Source organism: Arachis hypogaea, chromosome 5 (assembly GCF_003086295.3).
Source record: "Arachis hypogaea cultivar Tifrunner chromosome 5, arahy.Tifrunner.gnm2.J5K5, whole genome shotgun sequence".
In the NCBI taxonomy this organism is placed as follows: domain Eukaryota; kingdom Viridiplantae; phylum Streptophyta; class Magnoliopsida; order Fabales; family Fabaceae; genus Arachis; species Arachis hypogaea.
In genome coordinates, this window is record NC_092040.1 from 82268472 (window position 1) to 82286926 (window position 18455).

An 18455-nucleotide genomic window follows, 5' to 3' on the forward strand; every position below is an offset into this window, starting at 1 on the left:
ATAACGAAAGTATATAGGTCAATGTCAGCTAAGAAGGAGTGCGACCTCAGAAAAGGGAACGAGTAAAGGTCCAAAAGGTTGAAAAACTTAGGACCGATGTGCCTAGCTAAAATGGGTACAAAACTCCTGAAAGGAGACACTACTCAAAAAGGCAAAAGTATAATCCCAAAATAAGGCTAAAAAGTCATCCAAATAAACTAAAAAGGTTCCACACGAGAACACTACCTAAAAAGTTATTTGGAATTCGACTAAGAAGCTCAGACGGCAAGTCGCAAAACCGATATAGCTGAGTAAAGAAAGGGCATCAAGGTAGCCAAAGAAAAGGCATAGTTTTGAAGGCCAAAAAGGGACACCCATAAGGCAAACGCCACCTCAAAGGGTGTCGAACCAAGCAAACCCAAAACACCTACATAAAGGTTGAAAAACAACCTCCAAATACAAGCATATCGACACAAGTAAAATCAATGCATCATTCGACACAAATTAAAGAATTAGAGACTCAAAGGCCACCTGAATGGCAGCCCAAGAATTTAAAGTGTTTGTTTTTAAAATAAAGGTTGCTGGGGAGCAACCAAGTGTCAAAGAGTTCCATAGGAAACCTACACAAACTAAAAGTTCAAAAAGTCCAAATCGGACCACCACAAATACATATTAAAAAGATATAAAGAGAACATTATAAAGGATCCAAGTTTGCTTCAGAAGCCACATCTTTAGGAGAAGGAGGCCTGGTTGAGATCGGGGTGGCATTGACAACTCCATCCGGCCCATTCAGTATCTCCATATCAGGCTCAGGCCAAGGAGGAACCATCTCGGGAGAAGGAGCGGCAGCAGCAAAAGCCTTGGCCGGTGGTGCAGGGGGAGGACCCTCATCATCCTTATCTGGAGCAGGCACAATCTTGCCGTCCTCCACCATATTGTCCATGATAAATAGAGAGAGGTTGACCTCGGGAGCAAGAACCCGAACCTGGGCCTTCAAATTCTGATACATGTTGGTCATACTGCTCACCATATGGCTTTGAAGCTCGGTGTAATCATCCTGGGTAGATTGAAGCCTCTCCCTAGTCTCTAAGATCTCGCCATATTTGCGGGTATAGCCCTCCTTATACTTTTTAGCCGTCTCCTCGGCCAAATTTGCAGTCGCCTCTGCAGCAGTAGCCCGAGTCTTCTCCTTCTCCACATCAATTTCCAACTTAGCAACCTTGGCATCAAACTCATCCTTCAAAGCCTTGACTTTATCATATTCAGACTTGGCATCCTCCAGAAAGGCCTTCGTAGCACGGACCGGAGACTCTTGGACAACCCGAGATAAGGCTGCACTGAGATTGGCCATCTGAATACTGTTGCTGGATATAAAATCAAGATCATGCAGGATAAAGACATTTTCCAAAGGAACTTTACCATAAGGAGCAATTAACTTCATGGCAAAGGCCACACCATCAAACTCTTTATTGTTTAGATCATAAGTCCCAACAATTTTTTGCTTCTTATGAGGGGGGCCAGCAGAAGTAGGTGAAGAGGCAATGCCAAAAGTTGTCTGAGGTGGGTCAGAGGAAGCTGTCCAAACTCACAGGGTCAAGATGATCTTCCTCGGACCCTGAGAGTCAACTATCGGCTTCTTAGGAGGCAACTGTGCCGAAGAACCTTCCCCCGAAGTCTTTTGCGACAAATTTTGGGCGGCCACTGCCTTCTTGGCTTTTCGAAAAGCCTTCATGGAGTCTGAAGATACAACCATCTCTGAAAGGAAGCCAGGAAAATAGTTACATTAATAGATGAGGGCAAAATTTCAAATAAATACAAGAAACTTTTCATAAAAGAAGAGCTCGGGCACTACCTAGCTCGGAATGGAGGAAAGTAGGATCCCCCAAAAACTTCTTAGTATCCAAGTGAGGAGGCTCCCCCCAGTGCTCCTTCAAAACACCCACAAAGGCCTATTCTACTTCATCTAAACTCTCCCAAGGTTATTTAAGAACTACCGTATCTTTTTGCCACAATAAAGGAAAAGTCGGCTCATCATTTTCATCCAAAAAGAAAGGGCAGGCGCCCTCAACAGCTCAGATTTTAAAAGAGTAATTTTTAAAGTCTCGAAAGGAGTCGTCACACATGGAAAAAACCTTTTCCCTTGGGTCGCGCGAAAAAGAGATCCAAGAAGCCTTCTTCTTGGCCACTCCCGGTTTGGTTAGTACAAACAGGTAAAGGAAAAGGGACTGAGAAGGATGGACGTCTAGTTCTTGGCACAACAACTGGAAGATCTTTATAAAGGCCCAAGAGTTCGGATGAAGCTATAAAAGGGCCACATTATAGTTCCACAAGAGCTCAGTCTCAAAGGCAGTAAAAGGAAGGGTAATACCTAGTTGACTAAAGAAATAGTCATAGGTATAAAAGAAAGGTCGCTCTATCTGAACTAAGGGAGGGAAACTAACTCTCTCCTCAGGATCGGGCGACACCAGTTCATAGCTCTTCTCATCTTTCCTAAGCTCACAAATCCTATGAAATTTCCTAAGTCTCTCACAGTACTCTGGGTCGGCCACAGCGACACACATCAACACAATGGAATCTAACCAATCGGCCATACCAGCGGGGAACGTTGTAGACATCTCGACAATGTTCTTACGAGAAGACATATAGTAAACTACACCTACAGTAAAGGAAAATAAAGAGGGTCACTACCAAACAACTCAAACAAAGGAAGAAAAGGAAAAAACAACCAACAAGCAACAGCTATGGAAGAAAAATGGCACCCCAGGATTCACACAAAGCAACAGAGATCAACACCTGAAGCCCAGGGGCACCCTTTGGAGGCAACAGTACATAGCACAGAAAAAGAAATGTCACAAATCACTAAAACCCTAGACTTCTCAAGCAAAAATAAACATCAAGAGGTAGTAACAGAAACCTAAGCGCCTACATTTCCGAAGCAAAACAGAAACAAAAAGATTGCAACTATGAAGAAACAAAGGCATGCAATAATCACCAAGAAAAGCTTCGACCTTTTCAAATCAAGGCTCAATAAGATGAAAACTTTTTGCAAAAGGAAGAGCATATAGTAGTGAAGAACAAAAAAGAACACACGTAAAATGCGAAAGGGTGCAAAGCAAAACACCAACCTGCGACGAAGGTGAAATAACCGCAACGGATGCACAGTATTGACATGAACGATCCACACCGAAGAACACCTCAAATATAGTAAGAAGCTTGGGGAAAAATCAATGGAGCAAGAGCCGAAAGAAATCCTTTTTCAGATATGAGAAAACGAAGACAAAAGAGCAAACAAAGAGCGATGATTTCAAATAAAGTGTGAAGAGGGAAAAAGAAATGGCCAAAGGAATAAAAGCCCAATCAATAGGCTTTAAAAGTGCTTACATACTCCAAAGGAAAAAATGCTCTTGAAAAATGAGCGCAACAGTAATGGAGTGAAAGCAAAAACGCCTCGTACTTTTAAAACAGCATTTAAAGATGGTTAACTCGCAAAAGGAGGAGCAAACCGGACAGATGCTTGAACACAACTTCCTCAAAGGGATCGAAGCTAAGAAGCACAACCTCACAGGGAAGATCGAAGCTCAAGCAGGGGCACTGTTCATACCCTGACCGAGCTATGAGGTCCGGGTCGGACTAAAGCAAAACGACCGACCTCTTTAAAGGTTGGTCGACCAAAACGAGCTCTTCCCAAAGAACTCGGGCAAATCGCCATAGAGGCCCAAAATAGGCCCAAAACAGAAGGTCACCACCTACTAAAAGGCGGCTGGCTAAAAGATAGGTGATCTCACCTTCAAAAAAGATAAGGATAAGATAACAAACTTATCTCAAGGAAGGTCATTCCACACTACTATAAATACACTAGAGCACCCAGGTATAACTCATACTCCAATTCTACAAAAAACATGCCTAAAGCCCATACTGACTTAAGCATCAGAGTCTCTTGCAGGTACCACTCCCCCGGTGAACGAGCACCAGTAGTGCCTCCCACTCCAATGAAGTCAGACACGGCAGCCTTGACCAATTCAAAAGATCTTGTCCGAGATCGACCTCCCAGTTTCAGGTAACCCTCGGAACACTGTACAAAGAATAGTGTGAAATGTTCGAAAGTGGTGAAGATCTCTTAACAAGAGTGATCTTACTTCTATTTATACTAATAAGAGCCCACTTGGTAAGTGTTTAGGCTGAGCTTGGCTTCTAACTTAAAGGAGTGGGCGTTGAGTGCCCTCTAGGAAGTGTCAACGCTGCTTCCTTGCTCCCCTTGTGGCGTTGGATGCCAGTTTTGGGTGTTGAACGCCAGCCTTAGTCCTCTTGGGACATTGAACGCCAGAAAGGGAGTAGTTTGGGCGTTCAACACCAGTTTTTGGCAATCCAATCTGAAGAAGAGTATACACCATTATAAATTTTTGGAATGCTCAGGAAGTTAGCTTTCCAACGTCGTTGAGAACCATCATTTAAGCCTCTGTAGCTCCAAAAATTCTCATTCGAATGCACGGAGGTCAGATCCTAACAGCATCTGCTATGCTTTCCTTGCCTCTAAATCAGGCTTAGCCAAAACTTTGCCAAAATCACCCAAGATTCACCTAAAATCATAAGAAAAATATAAAAGCTCAAAGTAGCATCCAAAAAGTGAATTTTGCATTAAAATCTGCAAAAACATAATAAAACCTAACAAAACATATTGAAAACATTGAGAAAATAACATCAAAAAGCGTATAAAATATCCGTTCATCAGGGTCTTACACTTTTCTCTTGGATTCACCTTCATGTCACTGGAAAGAGTGTTAGGAAGTCTTTGAAGTATCTGAGGGTATGACAGTTTGGCTCTGTACTATAGGATCTTAGATAATGCAGGATGAGTGTCCAAAGTGACTGGGAAAGGGCTGTCAAGGTCCCTTGGGGAACATCTTTTGAATTAATATCTATTGTCCCCCTCTCTGGGCATTCAATGTCCATTCTACTCTCTTTCAGGCATTCAACTTTAACTCTGCCCCCTCCTGGGCATTTTACTTTTTCCCTGGTACTCTCTGTCTCTACAATCTCTACTTCTTGAGCTCCCTTTCTTACCGGAGTCCTCTCAGATGAGTATAAGTACTAGTTATAGGTAACCATCTCAACGAGCTCATCTGCCTCTCTAGGTGTCTTTTTCACATGCAGAGAACCACCTACAGAGTGATCCAATGACCTCTTGGCCATCTTAGAGAGACCTTCATAGAAGATGTCTATCTTGCCTAATGTGTGAACATCTCAATGGGGCATCTTCTAAGCATTAATTTGTACCTCCTCCAAGCATCATAGAGGGATTCACTCTCCCCTTGCTTAAAGTTTTGAATATCTATCCTCAACTCGGCTAACCTCCTTGGTGGAAAGTACTTAGTCAGAAAATTATTCGCAACTTTACCCCATGTGCTTAAGCTCTCTCTAGGTTGAGCTTCCAACCAGTACTTTGTCTAATCTCTCAGAGCGAACAGAAAGAGTATCAGCCTGTAGACGTCAGGATCCACTCCAAAAGTATCATAAATCTGTAGGAAATCAGATATGAACCTGATGGGATCTTCTTGTGGGTGTCCATAAAATTGGCAGTTTTGCTGCACTAGAATGACTAATTATGGGTTGAGCTCAAAGTTGTTCTGGATTGAGCACTAATGAGAGGTACACTAATGCTCCTTCCATGGAAGTCAGGAGTGGGAGCTGTATAGGATCTCAAAGTTGTTCTGGATTGAGCACCCTCATTATGATCCATAGTGATTTTAGTGTTTCTCTGCAAACAAGAGACAAAGCAAAGGGGGAGCCTCTATGTCTAAAGTCTAGAGATCTCCCAGTGAGATATCCCAAAAAAACAAGAATTAAATATTTTTTATTTTTTTATTTTTTTGAAAATAAATAAAGAAAATAGAATACAAATTTGAAAATTAAAAAATAATACTCAGAAATTTTGAAAAATTTAAAAAATTAGAAAGAAAGGGATTTAATAATTTTTGAAATTCAAAAAAAAAGAAAGAAAGAGAAATTATGAAAAGACCAAACTTAAAATTTGAATTTAAATGAAAATAAGATAAAGTAACAAAATTTCAAAGTATAAATAAGATAAAGATCAAGATAAGATATGATTCAAAAATTAAAAAGGAACTAATTAACTAAGAAAATCATTAAAGGGACATTAAACTTTTAAAATTTAGAATAAGATAAGGCAGACAACTAGCTAACAAGATTTGATTTTAAAAATTTTGAAATTTAAAAAGAAAGATTCAATCAAAGATTTTAAAAATTAAATTTGGAAAGAAAATGTTAAACAAGATAAGATAAGATTTAAAATTTAAGACAAGAGATTTGATTTTGAAATTTTTCAAATTTAAAAAGAAAAAGTCAAAGAAAAGATGACTCAAGATAAAAAGTTTTGAAAATGGTTTTTCAAAAAGAAACAAAGAAACACAAAAAGAAAAACAAGTAGAAGTACCTGATTGATGAGCGGATAATTTATACGCTTTTTGGCATTATTTTTAGTATGTTTTTAGTATGTTTTAGTTAGTTTTTAGTATGTTTTAGTTAGTTTTTAGTATATTTTTATTAGTTTTTAGTTAAAATTCACTTTTATGGACTTTACTATGAGTTTGTGTATTTTTCTGTGATTTTAGGTATTTTCTGGCTGAAATTGAGGGACCTGAGCAAAAATCTGATTCAAAGACTAAAAAGGACTGCAGATGCTGTTGGATTCTGACCTCCCTGCACTCGAAGTGGATTTTCTGGAGCTACAGAAGCCCAATTGGCGCGTTCTCAATGGCGTTGAAAAGTAGACATCCTAGGCTTTCCAGCAATGTATAATAGTCCATACTTTGCCTGAGATTTGATGGCCCAAACCGGCGTTCCAAATCAGCTCAAAGCTGTCCGGCGTTAAACGCCGGAACTGGCACCAGAATGGGAGTTAAACGCCCAAACTGGCACAAAAGCTGGCGTTTCACCACTCACATCCATCCTTTATAAAACCCCACCTACCTCACCATTCAAATTCAAACCACTTTCCCTCCCAAACCCACCCTCCCATAACCGAACCCTAACCCTCTCCTCACCCCTATATAAACCCATCTTCACTCCTTCATTTTCACACACCCTAAACGCTACTTCTCCCCCTTTGGCCGAACCACAAAGCCATTTCCATCTCCTTCATTTCTTCTTCTTCTACTCTCTTCTTTTTTCTTTTGCTCGAGGACGAGCAAACCTTTTAAGTTTGGTGTGGTAAAAGCATTGCTTTTTGTTTTTCCATAACCATTTATGGCATCCAAGGCCGGAGAAACCTCTAGAAAGAGGAAAGGGAAGGCAAAAGCTTCCACCTCCGAGTCATGGGAGATGGAGAGATTCATCTCAAGGGTGCATCAAGACCACTTCTATGAAGTTGTGGCCTTGAAGAAGGTGATCCCCGAGGTCCCTTTCAAACTCAAAAAGAGTGAATATCCGGAGATCCGACATGAGATCCGAAGAAGAGGTTGGGAAGTTCTTACCAACCCCATTCAACAAGTCGGAATCTTAATGGTTCAAGAGTTCTATGCCAATGCATGGATCACCAAGAACCATGATCAAAGTGTGAACCCGGACCCAAAGAATTGGCTTACAATGGTTCGGGGGAAATACTTGGATTTTAGTCCGGAAAATGTAAGGTTGGCATTCAACTTGCCCATGATGCAAGGAGATGAACATCCTTACACTAGAAGGGTCAACTTTGATCAAAGGTTGGACCAAGTCCTCACAGTCATTTGTGAAGAGGGCACCCAATGGAAGAGAGATTCAAGAGGAAAGCCGGTTCAATTGAGAAGGCATGACCTCAGGCCTGTGGCTAGGGGATGGTTAGAGTTTATCCAACGCTCAATCATTCCCACTAGCAACCGGTCTGAAGTTACTATAAACCGGGCTATCATGATTCATAGCATCATGATTGGAGAAGAAATAGAAGTTCATGAGGTTATATCCCAAGAACTTTATAAGGTGGCGGACAAGTCCTCTACCTTGGCAAGGTTAGCCTTTCCTCATCTCATTTGTCACCTCTGTTATTCAGTTGGAATTGACATAGAAGGAGACATCCCCATTGATGAGCACAAGCCCATCACTAAGAAGAGGATGGAGCAAACAAGAGACCCCTCTCATCATCAAATCCCTGAGATGCCTCAAGGGATGCACTTTCCTCCACAAAACTATTGGGAGCAACTGAACACCTCCCTAGGAGAATTGAGTTCCAACATGGGACAACTAAGGGTGGAGCACCAAGAACATTCCATTCTTCTCCATGAAATTAGAGAAGATCAAAGAATCATGAGAGAGGAGCAACAAAGGCAAGGAAGAGACATCGAGGAGCTCAATCACTCCATGAGATCTTCAAGAGGAAGAACAAGCCGCCATCACTAAGGTGGACCCGTTCTTTAATTCCCTTGTTCTTTATTTTTCTGTTTTTCGAAAATTATGCTTATGTTTACCTAAGTTTGTGTCTTGCGATCATTAGTGTCTATGCCTTAAAGTTATGAATGTCCTATGAATCCATCACCTTTCTTGAATGAAAAATGTTCTTAATTGAAAAAGAGAAGAATTGCATGAATTTTGAATTTTATAACAGATTAATTATTTTGATGTGGTGGCAATACTTTTGTTTTCTGAATGTATGCTTAAACAGTGCATATGTCTTTTGAATTTGTTGTTCATGAATGTTGGCTCTTGAAAGAATGATGAAAAAGGAGACATGTTACTAAGGATCTGAAAAATCATAAAAATGATTCTTGAAGCAAGAAAAAGCAGTGAATACAAAAAAAAAGAGAAGGAGAAAAACAAAAAAAAGGGAGAAAAGAAAATGAAAAGAAAAAAAAGAGAGAAAAAAAAAAGAAGAAATAAAGTTGTGATCCAAGGCAGAAAGAGTGTGCTTAAGAACCCTGTACATCTCTAATTGGGGACTCTAGCAAAGCTGAGTCACAATCTGAAAAGGTTCACCCAATTATGTGTCTGTGGCATGTATGTATCCGGTGGTAATACTGGAAGACAGAGTGCTTTGGGCCACGGCCAAGACTCAATAAGTATCTGTGTTCAAGAATCATCATACTTAACTAGGAGAATCAATGACACTATCTGGATTCTGAGTTCCTAAAGAAGCCAATCATTCTGAATTTCAAAGGATAGAGTGAGATGCCAAAACTGTTCAGAGGCAAAAAGCTAAAAGCCCCGCTCATCTAATTAATACTGATCTTCATAGATGTTTTTGGAATTAATTGTATATTCTCTTCTTTTTATCTTATTTGATTCTCAGTTGATTGAGGACAAGCAACAATTTAAGTTTGGTGTTGTGATGAGCGGATAATTTATACGCTTTTTGGCATTGTTTTTAGTATGTTTTTAGTATGTTTTAGTTAGTTTTTAGTATATTTTTATTAGTTTTTAGTTAAAATTTACTTTTCTGGACTTTACTATGAGTTTGTGTGTTTTTCTGTGATTTCAGGTATTTTCTGGCTGAAATTGAGGGACCTGAGCAAAAATCTGATTCAGAGACTAAAAAGGACTGCAGATGCTGTTGGATTCTGACCTCCCTGCACTCGAAGTGGATTTTCTATAGCTACAGAAGCCCAATTGGTGCGCTCTCAACGGCGTTGGAAAGTAGACATGCTGGGCTTTCCAGAAATGTATAATAGTCCATACTTTGCCTGATATTTGATGGCCCAAACTGGCGTTCCAAATCAGCTCAAAACTGTCCGGCGTTAAACGCCGGAACTGGCACAAGAATGGGAGTTAAACGCCCAAACTGGCACAAAAGCTGGCGTTTAACTCCAAGAGAAGTCTCTACACGAAAATGCTTCAATGCTCAGCCCAAGCACACACCAAGTGGGCCCGGAAGTGGATTTTTATGTCATTTACTCATCTTTGTAAACCCTAGGCTACTAGTTCTCTACAAATAGGACCTTTTGCCATTGTATTTTCATCTTGGTAGCTATCTTTGTTCTTATGCTATCTTAGATCATGGGGGCTGGCCTCTCGGCCATGCCTAGACCTTGTTCTTATGTATTTTCAATGGTGGAGTTTCTACACACCATAGATTAAGGTGTGGAGCTCTGCTGTACCTCGAGTATTAATGCAATTACTATTGTTCTTCTATTCAATTCAGCTCATTCTTGTTCTAAGATATTCATCTGCACCCAAGAACATGATGAATGTGATGATTATGTGACACTCATCATCATTCTCACTTATGAACGAGTACCTGACAACCACTTCTGTTCTACAAACAAACAAGACTTGAATGTTTATCTCTTGGATCCCTTAATCGGAATCTTCGTGGTATAAGCTAGAATTGATGGCGGCATTCAAGAGAATCCGGAAGGTCTAAACCTTGTCTGTGGTATTCTGAGTAGGATTCAATGATTGAATGACTGTGACGAGCTTCAAACTCCTGAAGGCTGGGCGTTAGTGACAGACGCAAAAGAATCAATGGATTCTATTCCAACCTGATTGAGAACCGACAGATGATTAGCCGTGCCGTGACAGGGTGCGTTGGACATTTTCACTGAGAGGATGGGAGGTAGCCACTGACAACGCTGAAACCCTACATACAGCTTGCCATGGAAAGGAGTAAGAAGGATTGGATGAAGACAGTAGGAAAGCAGAAAGACGGAAGGGACCAAGCATCTTCATACGCTTATCTGAAATTCCCACCAATGAATTACATAAGTATCTCTATCTTTATCTTTATGTTTTATTCATACATCATCCATAACCATTTGGGTTTGCCTGACTAAGATTTACAAGGTGACCATAGCTTGCTTCATACCAACAATCTCCGTGGGATCGACCCTTACTCGCGTAAGGTTTATTACTTGGACGACCCAGTGCACTTGCTGGTTAGTTGTGCAAAGTTGTGATAAAGAGTTGAGATTGCAATTGAGCGTACCATGTTGATGGCGCCATTGATGATCACAATTTCGTGCACCACTGATCTAATGAGCAAGACAACCGGTAGTTGTCAATCACGAACAATCCCCAAAAACGGCGCCAAAAACTTGGTGCACGAAATTAGAACTCGCACAACTGAACCAGCAAGTGCGCCGGGTCGTCCAAGTAATACCTCAGGTGAGTGAGAGTCGATCCCACGAGGATTGTTGGATTGAGCAAGTTGTGATTATCTTGCAGATCTTAGTCAAGCAAATAGAAAGATAATTGTTGTTGTTGTTGTAGGCACATAAGCAAAACAATAAAGAAAGCAATATGGAATTGGTGTAGAACAATAAAGGAAAATCAGTTAAGGCCTTGGAGATACTTGTTCTTCCGGATTAATACTTCTTACTGACTACTTTAATAATGAGTGATTCATTCAATGGCAAGGCTATAATTGATTAAAGCTGGGGCCAGTGGTCATTAATCTCCTCTGATCCAAATCACACACCGGTGCTAATGGTCATCCAATCTGAACAAGGGTAAAGCTCACGCAATTCAATCTCTGGTGATCCTACTCAAAATGCCACAGACAAGGTCAGATCTTCCGGATTGAAGAATGATGCTCTGTATTCTAGCCTTAATGCCACAGAGACCTCAATTACCCATGATGACTAACGAGATTTCATGTCACATATTCTAATTAGCCCAAATACTCTCTTGGAACCTATGATGTACTCTCAAACTGAGCTCAATACTATCGGCTAAGGCTTCGCAAGAGCTCATGTAGAATAAGGGGTCATACTCTTGTTCCACCCCAGATTCATAAAGATGAAGAACGAAAATATATCATAGAATGGAATCAAACATAAATTAAAGTAGAAAAGTAATGATATTAATCTATAGGAATGAGCAGAGCTCCTATCCTTAACCTAGGAGGTTTAGTTGCTCATAATGTATAGAGAAAATAGAGAAGTGTCTGACTCCCCTCCTAGGAGGCGTCCCTCCTGAATAGGTGCCTCCTCTTCCTTAAATACTAATATAATAATAAATGCTAGACCTAAAAAGATATTGTTTTTAATTAAAAATTACAAAAATGAGATAATCAAAGCTAAAGAGTGCGAAAAGCCACTTCTGGGCCCACTTGGTGAGTGTTTGGGCTGAGCTTGGCATCCAACTTGGATGAGTGGGTGTTGAATGCCCACTACAGGGTGTAAAAGCGTTGCCTTGCTCCCTTGGTGGCGTTAAACGCCAGTTTTGGGCGTTCAACGCTGGCCTTAGTCCTTCATGGGTGTTGAACGCCAGAAAGGGGGTAAATTGGACGTTCACTCATCACCCGGCACAGGCCATCCCTCTTGACTAGCATTGTTACACACTTTGGGGAGTATAATGCCATGATTGGAGCACCATACTCGATGAATGGATTCATAAATGGGGGAACCGCCGCAACAGTCGGTTGCGAGATAGGTATCTGCAACCAATTCCTAACTTTAGCCTGTCTGCCGGTTACTATAGTTGGTACCTTGGATTATTCTGGATGTACTTGAGGTTGTCGTAGTTAATTCCTCAATAGCTACCCCAGCAGCCATATGTAGTGTTCCAGCTATTTCCTTATCATCTCCTGCAACTACCTCAACCATCACAGCCATCACAACCATCACAACCACCACAGCTATCACAGCCACAACAGCGAGCACCACAGCTTGCCTCACAGTGAGCATAACCATCTTGGATTCGAGTTTGTAGACTTTTACCAATTGTCACCACAGGTAGATATCTTTGTGGATGATGTGCTAATCACACGTTTCCTTGCTAGTGGTGGTCCTCTTGATGAATATCTCATCCCAGCAGTGTCATCATAGTTGTTGCCGCAGTCACACCAGGCATCGGTGGACAGTTGGCTCATTGAAGCCATCGTACCCCCATACCTAATAGTCGAGTGAGTGGTTGCATCGATCCGCATCTTGAGATTGATATCGGCCATCTGAATGTGCGAACAGAGGCTCTGAGCGGTCTTGACTTAAATGCACCAACACAGCAGGAGGTTGTTGATGAGTATATCCTCAGTCCTTCAACTCTAGCAGAAGCAGGTGGGTCAGGTCCGAAGGACAGGCAGATGGTTATCAATACAATCTACGGATAGATGTCCATCAACCGAACAGGTTTACTTTGTCAAGTGTTAACAAGATAGCAAACAAGGTGATGGGGTTTTTTAAGAAGAGAGCTGATTAGTTGAACTTATTCTATTTACTCTTCGTATTAGTGGTACTCATCTTCAGTTTAGTCAAACGTAGCTTATTTAATCTTTGTATTAGTTGTATGCGGCTTCAGTTGAGTTGAACTCAGTATTATTTAATCTTTGTATCCATTGTAATTAGTATTCAGTCGATGCAAAATTAGTTTATTTAATCTATAAACCCTAAAACTAAAGATACATTAGTTTATCAAGAATTCAAATATATTAACTTAAAAATACATAAACTTAGAAATTCATAATCCAACTACAATGAACAAATGACCTCTACAACCTAAAATAAACCCTATGAACCACCACTGCCACTAACCCCACTTGGTCCAGCACGTTGCGGACATCTACTACGACTATGATCCTGTCTCTCGCGAAGACGGCATACCCAGGGACCACACATTTTCTGTGAATCCATTTTATTCAGATAGCGAGTCAATTTTGGACAACCTTCTAACGTTTGTCTCAAGGTGGGATTCGCGACCATCGTCGGTCCTAGGTAATCAGGCTATGACTTTGTGTCGCCCAACGGGAGAAACTCAACTCTGTAGACCTTGCGAATCTCTAACATACACCTGCCAATTGAGGTGCTACTTAGCACAGCTCACAATAACATGGCAACGTGGAAGTCGCTCCACCTAAAAATGCCTATAATCACATCTCCGCCATGCAAGATTAACTACTAACGCTCGCTTGCTTGGAATTTTGCGCACCTCAAACACCTCGTTTCTTCTATCAAATCGGTGCACGACTATGTTTCCTGAATGCTGCATATTTCCCTCTATCCGCTGAGCCGTAAATTGAGAGTATGTAAATCTAGCACACTTGCACTAGTAAGCCTCAGTATTCTTCTGCGTAAATAGCTCGTTCAACCAATAATATGTTGCTCGGACGAGCGCCAAGACAAGCAGATTTCGGCCACCCTTCAACAATGAATTAATGCATAAGACAAGGTTCGTCGTCATGTGGCCTCGTCGATGTCCTTTGTCAAATGCCAATACTCACTGAGGTAGTTCGATGTTGTCGTACCAATGGGCATACGTTCTTGCAACCTCTTGTAGTTGATGTTATACTCCTCCACCATCTTTGAATACCCAATGTTGACCACAAGCTTTTGCAAATACGCGACCTTGAATTCCCTCAAGAAATTACTACTAATGTGCCGAATACAAAACATCCACCATGCTCTCAGAGGTTTCCAATCAACTCTGCTATGAGTTACTGCTGCCCAAATTGACTCATGATGATCAGAGATTATACCCACACTATCTCTTCTTACAACATGCCTTCATAAATTACTAAGAAAAAAGTGTCACGCATCAGCTGTCTCACCCTCTACGATGGCAAAAGCAATCAGCACCGTGTTTTGATTCGTATCTTGCGCAACTGCAACCAAAAGGCAACCTTTATATTTTCTGTATAGGTGGGTGCCGTCAATTTGAACCAACGGCTTGCGATATTTGAAGGCTCTTATGCATGGATTGAAATTCTAGAATACGCTATGAAGTATCCTAACACCCGCCACCTCTTCACTCCTGTTATACAGGGGTCGTGTTTCTATTTGGACTTGTGAACCAAGCATCTTCTGGACCATTGCAGAGAACCACAACCGCAAAGCTCTGTAAGATTCTTCTGATCCACCAAAAACTTTTACTATCGACTTCTGCTTTGCCAACCAAGCCTTTCGGTAACTAATAGTGTAGATGAATCTTTCCTAGACTTTCACAATTATAGATTTCACCTTTATGGATGGGTTAGATTCAACCAATGGCATCATAGCCTCAGCAATCGTGTCCGAGTCCAACTTGGAGTGCTCTTGTGAGATCATTCCCATGGAACACGTGTGCCTCCCGTTATATCTTTGAATCTCCCAGTAAGCTTTCTTCTATATCAATCTGACTTGGATAAGCCAATCGCACCCATGTCAAATAGTCTTGCATTTTGTATAGAACGTCTGTGGCTTAGATTCATAAACAACGTAATTGACTCTTCTGGAGATAGTGTAACACCGAATTGCCGCAATGATTGATTTTCTAGAACTGCATTCCATTCGATCATGAACTCCCCGTCTACAAGGTCAGCAACACTTATAAAAAGAATAAATTGTCACTCATCAATTCATCAAAACAAAATTAAGGAAACATACTACCCACTACTCACGTACCTATGTCCGCATATTCGGGAAGCTCTAGTGCATGCATGGCGTCAAGATCCAAGCTATGCATAAAAAGGTGGAATTTCCATCAGTTGACTAACTGCAGGTGGAACCACTAAAGTTTCCGCGACTGCCTTACCTCCCCCATCGTCATCCTCATCCTCATCACTGGCTTCATACGTAGCTTCGAACTCCTCGTCTCTATCATTGTTCATTCCTTTATACGCTTTAGTTCTGTCATCTTGCAGTTATATGTTCAAACTCAACATACAACTCAATCCTTGGATGTCACACCTGAGTTTGCTAGTGAATATGAAACATCTGCTGAATACTTGTTTAGTCAACGACCGGCATAACCTCAAACTATATCAGACCGCCAAATACGACAATCGGACTCCAGTAGAGAATGTTGCTCACCCTCTTTAAAACGTTACTCTTTATGCTCTGACAGAGCCATACTACAGTTTCACAAATGTTATAGAGCATGAAACCACACACGAAAATGTACTCTAATAAGGAAAACAAAACAAAAGGATACAGGGATAAGAAAAAGATAGAGAAAAGATGCAACAGAAAAATAAAAGGATAGATAAATGGATTTTTTCCCTACTAGACCTCTAAAATATCTATTCTTAGCAACCTAGGTCACTGATGAGCGGATAATTTATACGCTTTTTGGCATTATTTTTATATAGTTCTTAGTATGATTTAGTAAGTTTTTAGTATATTTTTATTAGTTTTTAAGAAAAATTCACATTTCTGGACTTTACTATGAGTTTGTGTGTTTTTTTGTGATTTTAGGTATTTTCTGGCTGAAATTGAGGGACTTGAGAAAAAGTCTGATTCAGAGGCTGACAAAGGACTGTAGATGTTGTTGGATTCTGACCTCCCTGCACTCGAAGTGGATTTTCTGGAGCTACAGAACTCCAAATGGCGCGCTCTCAACTGCATTGGAAAGTAGACATCTAGAGCTTTCCAGCAATATATAATAGTCCAAACTTTGGGTGAGTTTTGATGACGTAAAATAGCATCAAAACGCCAGCTATCTGCCCTTTTTTTGGCCTCAAAACGCCAGAACTGGCATAAACGTTGGAGTTAAACGCCCAAACTAGCACCAAAGCTGGTGTTTAACTCCAAGGAAGACCTCTATACGTATAAAGCTCAATGCTCAGCCCAAGCACACACCAAGTGGGCCCGGAAGTGGATTTTTGTATCATTTACCTATCTCTCTAAACCCTAGTAGCTAGTTTCATTATAAATAGGACCTTTTACTATTGTGTTTTCATCTTCGGATCATATAGAGAATTCTAGATATCATATTTTCATATTTGGGGGAGGCTGGCCATTCGACCATGCCTGGACCTCCAGACCACTTATTTATTTTCAACGGTAGAGTTTCTACACACCATAGATTAAGGTGTGGAGCTCTGCTGTTCCTCGTGTATTAATGCAAAGTACTATTGTATTCTTATTCAATTCAAGCTTATTCCTATTCTAAGATATTCGCGTGCACCTCAACATGATGAATGTGATGATCTGGGACACTCATCACTATTCTCAACCTATGAACGCGTGCATGACAACCACTTCCGTTCTACCTTAGATCGAGCGTATATCTCTTAGCCTCCATTCCGAAAGATCGGAGTCTTCGTGGTATAAGCTAGAATTATTGGCGGCAATTCCTGAGATCCGGAAAGTCTAAACCTTGTCTGTGGTATTCCAAGTAGGATCTGGGAAGGGATGACTGTGACGAGCTTCAAACTCGCGAGTGATGGGCGTAATGACAGACGCAAAAGGATCACTGGATTCTATTCCAACATGATCGAGAACCGACAGATGATTAGCCGTGCGGTGACAGCGCTTTTGGACCATTTTCACTGAGAGGACGGAAAGTAGCCATTGACAACGGTGATGCCCAACATACAGCTTGCCATGGAAAGGAATACGAAGGATTAGATGAAGGCAGTAGGAAAGTAGAGATTGAAGAGGGATGAAGTATCTCCATACGCTTATCTAAAATTCCCACCAATGAATTACATAAGTATCTCTATCTTTACTTTATGTTTTATTTATCTTTTAAGTATGAAAACTCCATAACCCATTTGAATCCGCCTGACTGAGATTTACAAGATGACCATAGCTTGCTTCAAGCCGACAATCTCTGTGGGATCGACCCTTACTCACGTAAGGTTTATTACTTGGACGACCCAGTGCACTTGCTGGTTAGGTTTGCGAAGTTGTGAAAAAGAGTTGAGATTACAATTGTGCGACCAAGTTGTTGGCGCCATTATCTATCACAATTTCGTGCACCAAGTTTTTGGCGCCGTTGCCGAAGATTGTTCGAGTTTAGACAACTGACGGTTCATCTTGTTGCTCATATTAGGTAATTTTCTTCTTGTTTTCAACCATTATTTTATTTTCAAAAAGTTTTCAAAAAATCTTTCAAAAATTTTTTCTTTGTTTTTCGTTCTTCCAAAAATAATTTTCGAAAACCCAAAAAAATTCATGAAATCATAAAAACTCAAAAATATTTCATGGTTCTTGTTTGAATCTAGGGCCAAATTTTAAGTTTAGTGTCAATTGCATGATTTTAATTGTCTTGCAATTTTCGAAACACATGCATTGTGTTCTTGATGATCTTCAAGCCGTTCTTGATGAATTGCCTTGTTTGATCTTAATGATTTATTGAATTGCACTGCATGATGTTCTACACATACATTCTTGCATTCATATGGCCCAAACATGAGAAAATTCTAAGTTTGGTGTCCATATTTTCTTTCATTAAAGAAAACTGAGTTCTTGATGTTCATCTTGATCTTCAAGATTGTTCTTGTGTTCATCTTGACGTTCATAATGTTCTTGTATATATCTTGTGTTTTGATCCAAGAATTATATGTTTTGACTTATTTTGTTGTTTTTCAAAATTGAAAACATATCTTCTTGAATAAAGGATTCAGCAAAATGAAGATCCAAGAACATAAAGCAGAGGAATTACAGAAAAAAAGCTGGGCGTTTAAAACACCCAGTGAAGAAGGAAAACTAGCGTTTAAACGCCAGCCAGGGTACCTGGCTGGGCGTTTAAATACCCAAACTATGTAGCAATTGGGCGTTAAACGCCCAAAACATGCAGCTCCTGGGGGTTTAATGCCAGGATGACACAAGGAGAGGAATTTCGTTTTCAAATCAAAT